The 10317-nt window shown below is 42.4% G+C and overlaps 1 non-coding gene across 1 annotated transcript; it reads left to right on the plus strand.

Moving 5' to 3' along the window:
• Positions 1-8888: 8888 nt before the first annotated feature.
• Positions 8889-8995, plus strand: LOC132501443 (U6 spliceosomal RNA). The gene has a single exon (XR_009534236.1). It is a non-coding gene; the product is annotated as a U6 spliceosomal RNA (small nuclear RNA).
• Positions 8996-10317: the final 1322 nt, after the last annotated feature.

Raw genomic sequence — 10317 nt, forward strand, 5'->3', positions numbered from 1 at the left:
CCTCCCTCCCGGGAATTCGGGCTGTTGCGGGAGGGCGGGCACCAGCCTGGGCTAGCGCACGCGCAAAAGCCAGACCGGTCAAGTCCCGACCTGGAGATTCCACGAACCATAGAGACGGTAGCTAGAGAGACCCGCTCCGTGACACTCCAACTGCCAATCTGGGATCCGGCGTCTGGATGCCGGAGGCTGGTTGGCCCACGCGGAACGTGACGGTCCTTACAGAAGCCCGGGTATGGCTCGCTTAGCAAAAATTCACTTGACGTACTTAATTTATGGGAGTAGAATACAGTATGTTAGATGTAAGTCCTTCCAGCTCTAATTGGTCGCTAGTCGACTTTACGCTTTTATATCCACCGCTCCATTGCCACAATTTAGGGTTTCTTCGCCTCAGGTCAAAACTCTTCCTTCTCCACTTCATCTTCCCCAATACTACCAAAGCTATCTTTCTTATCTAGGACCACGTTTCATCACATCGCCCTCTCTTAAAGATTTCCATTATCACTTAAGGAGAAATAGGAAGTAGAGTCAGGCAGAGAGGGCTATTGAAATAATTCCAGCACCCCATGAAAATGGATTAAAATGGGGGTGATAAGCAATGAGTGGAAATGAAGCGTAGAAATCACCAGATGTGATAACTGATCAGATATAAGGAGTGACTGAAGAGGGAGGAACCAGCCAAATTACGACAAAACTCTTGAGACTGAAACTGATGTGGTTTGAAGAAATAGGGATTTGGATTGGAAATAACTTGATTAATAGGAGAAATATATCTGGTAAAGTAAGAATATCCAGCATATAGAGTTCTAAATCTTGGGTTAGGGCTTCGGTTTAGAGACGCAGATTGAAGAGTCATCTGCATAATGCAACTAGGTGAGTCATGAGTAACATCATCTAGGAAGAAAGACTAAAGATGGAGATGGAACAGAGACTCAAAGGTGTCGCTATTTCAGGATGGACAAATAAGCCGTATTGCGAGGGATTAAAGAGGCACTAGTTGTGGATAAAATGAACTGGCAAATATAGACAGCTCATTCTAGAAGTATGTCAATGAAAGGACAGTAGTAGGAGAATGGAGAATTAGAGGAAGCAGCATTGTCAAGCCTTTAAAAAATATATATGCACGCACAAGAGTGAATGTAACCTATATATGAGTACTAAAATGTGTAAATAAAATGGTCATCCATGTACCTAGCACCCAGTTTAAGAAACGTCAAGTGTCTTTTATAATGAGCATTTTTCAAGGCCCTAAGTAAAGACTAAGTGGCTAGGGCATAGTTAGCAATACATTTAGTATCAAGATCTTTCAGGACCCAGCAATCCCACTACTAGGCATATACCCTGAGAAAACCATAACTCAAAAAGAGACATGTACCAAAATGTTCATTGCAGCTCTATTCACAATAGCCCGGAGATGGAAACAACCTAAATGTCCATCATCGGATGAATGGATAAAGAAGATGTGGCACATATATACAATGGAATATTACTCAGCCGTAAAAAGAAACAAAACTGAGCTATTTGTAATGAGGTGGATAGACCTAGAGTCTGTCATACAGAGTGAAGTAACTCAGAAAGAGAAAGACAAATACCGTATGCTAACACATATATATGGAATTTAAGAAAAAAATTGTCATGAAGAACCTAGGGGTAAAACAGGAATAAAGACACAGACCTACTTGAGAATGGACTTGAGGATATGGGGAGGGGGAAGAGTAAGCTGTGACAAAGCGAAAGAGAGGCATGGACATATATACACTACCAAACGTAAGGTAGATAGATAGTGGGAAGCAGCCGCAGAGCACAGGGAGATCAGCTCGGTGCTTTGTGACCGCCTGGAGGGGTGGGATAGGGAGGGTGGGAGGGAGGGAGATGCAAGAGGGAAGGGATGGGGGAACAGATGTATATGTATGACTGATTCACTTTGTTATAAAGCAGAAACTAATTTAAAAAAATAATAATTTTAAAAAAAGATCTTTCAGAAGAAATGACCTCCAAGACACAGGTGGAAAAGCTAATATAGAAAAATAGAAAATATTTGCAATTCATATATATATATATATATAAGGGTCTACTATCCAGAATATATAAAGAACTCAACTACAAGAAGACAAACAACCCAATTTAAAAATGAGTAAAGGGGCTTTGCTGGTGGCGCAGTGGTTAAGAATCCACCTGCCAATGCAGGAGACACGGGATCCAGCCCTGGTCCAGGAAGATCCCACATGCCGCGGAGCAACTAAGCCCATGTGCCACAACTACTGAGCCTGTGCTCTAGAGCCCGCAAGCCACAACTACTGAGCCCACGTGCCACAACTACTGAAGCCCGCGAGCCTAGAGCCCGTGCTCTGCAACAAGAGAAGCCACCGCAATGAGAAGCCCGTGCACCGTAACGAAGAGTAGCCCCTGCTCACCGCAACTAGAGAAAAGCCCGCGCGCAGCAACGGAGACCCAACGCAACCAAAAATAAATAAATAAATAAATAAAAATGAGTAAAGGACTTGACCAGACATTTCTCTGAAGAAGATATGCTAATATCTGTTAATAAGCATATGAAATGATGCTCAACATAATTAATCACCAGGGAAATGCAAATCAAAACCTCAGTGAGATAGCACTCACACCCACTAGGAGGACTATAATCAAAAAAGTCGAAAATAACAGGTGTTGCAGAGGATGTGGAGAAAGTGGAACCCTTACACATTGCTGGTAGAAATGTAAAATGGTATAGCTGCTGTGGAAAATGTTTGGTTGTTCCTCAGTAACATAGAATTACCATATGACCCAGCAATTCTACTCCTAGGTATATACCCAAAAGAATTGAAAACAGATGTTCAAACAAAAACTTGTACATGAATGTTCACAGCTGCACTATTCATAAAAACCAAAAGATGGAAGCAACTGAAATGTCCATCAATAGAGGAGTGGATAAACAGAATGTGATATATACACACAACAGACGATTACTCAGTCATAAAGGAATTAAGTACTAATACATGCTACAAAGTGGATGAATCTCAAAAACATTATGCTAAGTAAAAGGAGCCTGACACAAAAGGTCACATATTATATAATTCCATTTATATGAACTGTCCAGAATAGGTAAATCCATAGAGAAAGAAAGCAGATTGAAGATTGTCAATGGCTGGGGAAATGGGAAAAATAGGGCAGGAATGCCTCATGGATATGGGGTTTTCTTTTGTGTGATGAACATGTTTTAGAACAAGATACAGGTGGTGGTTGCATGACACTGTGAATGTACTAAATGCCATTGAATTGCACTTTTTTTTTTTTTTAGTTTAGTTTTGGCTGCGTTGGGTCTTCATTGCTGCGCGTGGGCGTTCTCTAGTTGCTGCGAGCGGGGACTACTCTTCGATGCGGTTCACGGGCTTCTCATTGCGATGGCTTCTCTTGTTGCAGAGCACAGGCTCTAGGTGCGCGGGCTTCAGTAGTTGCAGCACGCAGGCTCAGTAGTTGTGGCCCGCGGGCTCTAGACTGCAGGCTCAGTAGTTGTGGTGCACAGGCTTAGCTGCTCTGCGGCATGTGGGATCTTCCCGGACCAGGGCTCGAACCCATGTCCCCTGAATTGGCAGGCGGATTCTTAACCACTGTGCCACCAGGGAAGTCCCAAATTGCACATTTTTTTTGTTTTTTATTTAAGACCCATTTATTCTCTAGTTCTGCCCACACGGAGACACCCTCCTTGAAAAGGCGTTAAATCCTTCCGTTCACTGCAACGCCTTGTGCTGAAAACACATGTGCCGAGGTTTCAACTACGAGATCCACATTCTTAAAGCACTGATTCTTAAACCTCATCTAGATTTCTCCCCTTGGATGGGGGGAGATGACCACAGCGAAGAACAGCTCAGGACTGTGGGCTCTGCTCGCCCAGAAGACTTTGCAAATCCCCTGACCACCCAGCTGGAGCCAGGACTAAGGCCCTGAGACGAGGGGCACCTGCTGGGCTGCTGCCACCACCACCGCCCCCAGCTCCTGTCCTCTTCACTAGGCTGGCTGTCACCTCTAGTTTCCCTGGAGCTCGGGGATTCCAGACGGTCTCCGCTCACACTTCTGTATCACGCCTGCTGCCTCAGCACTGCTGATCCACACCAAGGGGCAAAAGCACACAGAACTGCTTTTCAACACACCAACGTTGTACACAAAAGTTATTTGATAAGCCTGCAGGTTCTTTTTCATCAGAGGACATTCCCAAAGCCATGACTTCCCCCGGTTCCCCACTGCCCTTGCCCGCAGCCTGGACGTGCGTGGCCGCCGTGCTGAGTCGGGCACAACCCCCTGGCTCCACTCCGGCGCACTCTCCTGGAGAACTGAGGACTATGCCCTGGGCTTATCAGCAGGATCTGTCTTGAAGCCAGTCCTAGAGTGACAAGAGCCACACCTGCAGGTCTATTCCACTGACCAGCCACACTGGACCGAGCTGGGCCCACGCACCTTGGTCTGGATTGTGTTGGCTGGTCATTCTTGCCTAGGTTCACAGGCCAACAGCCGCCGTCCTTCCTCTCCTGCTCATCACTGCACCAGCGGCTCACTCCTACCTGCTGCCATCACACGCCTGGCAACCTCGGTTCCGGGGCCAGCCAAGAACTGAGACCCCAGCGGGCCCCTACTTCCCAGCAGGCAAACTCCCCATTAAACTACCGCTGCCTAGCTGTGTTCTCGAGGCTTCAGAGCCGGGAAAGTGCGGAGAGCATAGCAAGCCGCGGCGCCCCCAGCCCTGGACCCGCGATCTTCCGCGGAGGCGCCGGAACCTCGCCGTACCCCGCCCCCCCAACACAAGCGACCTCTGCGCCCGCCTGTCCCGCGGACCCGGGTGCGCCTCCGGCCACCGCGACCCAGGACGGAAACGCGGGGCGCGGGGCTCGGCCGGCGGCGGGCGCTGGGGCGGGCGGGGACCCGGGCTCTGCCTCCGAGGCCGCGCGGACCCGCCAGCCCACCTCCGTCCCCGCCGCCTGGAAAAAGCTAAAATTGCACGTTTTTAAATGGCTTTATTTTATGTGAATTTCACCCCAATAAAAAAATTTAATGTAGGAGATATCTAGACATAAGTATAGCTGTACGATGGTAAAGATGAGGGTAGCTAAGAGAATCGAATCTCAATCGTTTGTATTTTCAACCTTTTCCCTCTATGCCTAGAGAATTTATCCTTGCAATTTTCTTCCTGCTGTCAAACCTTCCCTAACTTGTTATTTTTTTCAAGCAACCACTCTACTTCTTCCTCTATGAAATCATACTCTTTTAAAAATAGTTTCTTCAAATTGTTTATTTTGTTCAACTCCTTTCTCTCCCACGGTCAATAGAAGAAGGTTTTATGAACCATAATAGCCCATACAACCCTTCTATTTTATCAGTGCAGACTTAAAAATTGACACATTTATATTTTGTAACTTTGTCTACAGTAATATGTATTGCATAATAAACAATGATAGTGGTTCTTCTTAGTGATTAGTGGTTATATGTCCCACTTTCAACAACAAAAGTTTCTGACTTATCTGATAAGTAGTATCACATCCTATCTTACAAAGAAAAAAAAATCTGCTTTCAAGGTGTAGCATATCCTTTCTGTGGTCCTTAAGAGTTTGACATCAAAAACTTTTGATACCATATTACATTACTACAACTCAGGCATAAATAATATATCCTGGTACAGTCCTATAAATCAGATGAAATCATTATGATGAGAAGGCATATTCTTAATCTCTGCTGTAAAATATTAATATTAATTAATATTAAAATATGAAAAACTATTGGTGTACTTGGATTCTTACATTTCTGAGAAATTAGACTTTCACAGAAATTCTCAAAACACGTGTAATTAGGGTTTCCCTGATGGCACAGTGGTTAAGAATCTGCTTGCTAATGCAGGGACACGGGTTTGAGCCTGGTCTGGGAAGATCCCACATGCTGCGGAGCAACTAAGCCCATACGCCACAACTACTAAGCCTGCACTCTAGAGCCCATGAGCCACAACTACTGAGCCCACGTGCCACAATTACTGAAGCCCGCACACCTAGAGGCCATGCTCTGCAACAAGAGAAGCCACTGCAATGAGAAGCCTGCACACTGCAACGAAGAGTAGCCCCCGCTTGCCGCAGCTAGAGAAAAGCTCGTGCGCAGCAACGAAGACACAACGCAGCCAAACATAAAATAAATAAAAAAAATTTTAAAAAGAATTTCCTTCCTTTAAAAACAAAACACGTAACTAGTCATATTCTGTGTGTATGACCCAATTCTCATTATTGAAGAGTGAAGAATGGTACCATTATCCCATACTATTATTTTGCTACAATTGTACTCAAGGAGAGTACAAAGGCCTCCAAAAAAGACCTCAAAGCTCCTCTTTCTTTAATCAACTTTTTTCTTGTTACACTGGATTTCCAAATAGCATTCAAAAGCTTAACCTTCTATCATGTTAAATCACCATCATTAACACCCACATACACTTTTTCTCACTAAGCTGCACATTAGCAGCAACATTTAGGGAGGTTTTTTTTTAAATGCTGATGTCTGGGCCACACCCAAGACAAATTCAGTCAATATCTCTGGAGGAGGAGCCTTTACACTGGTATTAAAAGCCACTCAAGTCATTCTAATTTATAGCCAAGGTTGGAAAATGCTGCCTTATAGCTATAACCTATCTCTCTCCTTCCCTGAACAAGCGAGCTTCTTTAAAGAGACGTTTACACATTGTGCACCTCCAGATGTGATACCCTGAGAAGGATACAGTGTGGCCAAGGATGTACAACCTCAGTCTAATCACACAAAATCATCAGATGAACTTGAAATGAGGAACATTCTATTTTAAAAAATGAAATGGGGGGGTACTCTATTCTTCAAAAAAAGGCAGTATCATAGAAGGCAAATAAAAGCTGTGGATAGGCTTGATATTAAATAAAATTAAAACAATATGACAAGTACATGCAATACCTGCCCCTAAACTGGGTTTTATATTAGGTAGAGAAAAGGAAAACATTCTGTGAAGGACTTTATTAGATCATCTGACGCAATTGTCATAAGCACAGTGGATATTTTTTTCCATAAATTTATTTATTTATTTAATTTATTTTTGGCTGCGTTGGGTCTTTGTTGCTGCCCGCGGGCTTTCTCTAGTTGCAGCGAACAGGGGCTGCTCTTTGTTGTGGTGCACAGGCTCTAGGCGCACGGGCTCAGTAGTTGTGGCTTACAGGCTCTAGAGCGAAGGCTTAGGCTCAGTAGTTGTGGTGCACGGACTTAGTTGCTCCGCGGCATGTGGGATCTTCCCGGAGCAGGGATTGAACCCGTGTCCCTTGTATTGGCAGGCGGATTCTTAACCACTTCGCCACCAGGGAAGTCGCAGCACAGTGTATTAAGTAAAGGTGTCAACGTAAAAACTGATATTTATAATGAACAATTGCTATATTCTGTAAGAAAATATTTCTGCTCTTAGGAAATGTACACTGGAGTATTTGGGATAAAAGGCCATGATATACATAATTTACCCTCAAATGATTTAGAAAAAGATATTATGCATGCACACACATACACACAGAACAAGGGATAAAGTAAATGGGATAAAATGTTAACAGTGGATAAAAAACAAGGTCCTATTGCATAGCACAGGGAACTATATTCAATATCCTGTGATAAACCATAATGGAAAAGAATGTGAAAAAGAATAAATATATGGACAACCAAGTCACTTTGCTTAACACAACTTTGTAAACTATACTTCAATAAAATTTTCGAAAATGTTAACAGTAGGCAAATCTGGGAAAGATATATGTGTTCTTTGTACTATTTTATGTTTATAGCTTTTTGTAAGGTTATTTCCAAAAAATACCGTTTTAAAGATGTCTCTATTTTCTCACTCGTCACCTGCCCCCACCCGCCGCCCCAATTTACTCCATTCTAGCTTCTGTCCACACTTCTTTACCCTCATCAATGACTTCCCTGTCCCTAATTTAAGGAAAAAATGTCAGTCTCTCTCTTGCTTGATCTTTCAACAGCATTCATTCTGTTAATCACTCCCTCCATTTTGAAACACTCTTTCACCTGGCTTTCAACCTTTTAAAAGAAACACTCTTTTTCCTCAGTTTTCATTATTCTATTGTTGCCATACTCTCTTAGTTTTCCTCCTACCTCTTTGGCCACTACTTCTCAGACTCCTCAAGGGAAGAGAGAATTCTTCCTTTTTAGCTGAAATTTCCTAATGGAATAGTTCTGAACCCTCTTTTCTTCTTATTCAACCCCCTTTACCCTCGGCAATCTCATGATTTAAATGATCATCTATAAACTGAGGACTCTTGAATTTGTTATCTACAGCTACAACATTATAATCCAAATGCCTTCTTGATATTTACATGTAGATATTTTTAGACATCATAAACATAACATGACTGAGTCTTTCCTAGTTTTCTTCCAGCATTCTCCATCTTAATACATACCACCACCCTCCACTCAGTTTCTCCAGGTCCTATATGCCAACTGTGTACCCAATATATCTGCTTGGTAGTCTCAAAGTCACCTTGATCCCAATATGTCCAAGTCTAAACTCATAATTGCCTTCTCCAAATCTGCTCCTATTATAATATTCCATATCTCACCAAATGACAGTACTTCAGTTCACACACCTAAAGCCCAAGAGTCATCCTTGATACCTCCCTCTTTCTTACCCCTTATCCAGGTGTAGTGGGTTGAATTGTGTCCCCCCAAAAGATATATCCAAGTCCTAACTGCAAGTACCTGTGAATGTGACTTTATTTAGAAAAGGGTCTTTGTAGATATAATTAAGATAAGGCTCCCAAAATGAGATAATCCTGGATTAGACATACTCCCTCTCCTAACAGGGCTAATAAATAGGTGTGATGGATGTCATTATAAAAGAAAAAAGAGGAGTGCTCACTTCAGCAGCCCATGTACTAAAATTGGAATGATACAGAGCAGATCAGCATGGCCCCTGTGCAAGGATGACATGCAAATTCATGAAGTGTTCCATATTTTGGGGAGGGATAAATTAGGAGTTCGTGTTTAACATATACAAACTACTATATATAAAATAGATAACCAACAAGGACCTACTGTATAGCGCAAGGAGCTCTACTTAATATTCTGTAATAACCTACATGGGAAAAGAATCTGAAAAAGGATGAATATATGTATATGTGTAACTGAATCACTTAGCTGTACACCTGAAATGAATACAACATTGTAAATCAACTATGCTCCAATATAAAATAAAAATTAAATTTAAAAAATCAAATAGTGATAATAGTGGGGGATAAAAAGAAAGAAAAAGAGAAGACATGGAGTGTCTCCATGTCTCCACATGGAGACACTGGGAAGAAGGCCATGTGAAGATGGAGGAGGAGACTGGAGTTAGGCATCTATAAGCCAAAGGAACACAAAGGATTGCTGATGGTGCCATCAATTAGGAGAGAGGCATGAAGTGAATTCTCTTGCAGAGCCTTCAGAAGAAACCAACTCTGCCAACATCTTGATTTCAGACTTCTGGTCTCCAGAATTGTGAGAGAATAAATTTATGTTGTTTTAAACCACCAAATCTGTGGTAGTTTGTTATCACAGCCTTAGAAGGCTAATGTACCAACTAGTCACTAAAGTCTGTTTGTTTTACCCTCCTAAATATCTTTTTTTTATTATATAATACAATGTTATCCACTGTAGTTCACCATGTTTTACATTAGATCTTCTGAAATTAGACAGCTGAGAGACCCTTACAAACTTTCAGCTATAAGATGGATAAGGTCTAAGGATCTAATGTAAATATCCTCTAAATGTACTCACTTTACACTCTGTCTACCCACCCAGACTAAGTTACTATCATCTCTTTCCTGGGTGACAGAATTATCCTCCAACTGGTCTCCACATTCACTTGGGGCCACATTCAAACATTTTCCCATGCTGCAACCAAAGTACTTTTTTTTTTAAGATTTTTTTTTATGTGGACCATTTTTAAAGTTTTTATTGAATTTGTTACAATATTGCTTCTGTTTTATGTTTTGGTTTTTTGGCTGTGAGGCATGTGGGTTCTTAGCTCCCCAACCAAGGATCGAACCCGCACCCCCTGCATTGGAAGGCGAAGTCTTAACCACTGAACCGGCAGGGAAGTCCTGCTGAAGTACTTTTTAATAAACACATATCTGATCATGTCACTGCCCTGCTTTTTTAGTCACCTTTATATTAACCTTTCAACCTTTTAAAAGAAACACTTTTTCCTTAGGTTTCATTTCTCTATTGTCACCATTTTTTTCTCCTACATTTTGGCTGTTTCTTCTAAGTACTCTTCGTGAGGGATCCTCTTCCTTA

The sequence above is a fragment of the Mesoplodon densirostris genome, chromosome 1 (genome assembly GCF_025265405.1).
Source record: "Mesoplodon densirostris isolate mMesDen1 chromosome 1, mMesDen1 primary haplotype, whole genome shotgun sequence".
NCBI lineage: Eukaryota > Metazoa > Chordata > Mammalia > Artiodactyla > Ziphiidae > Mesoplodon > Mesoplodon densirostris.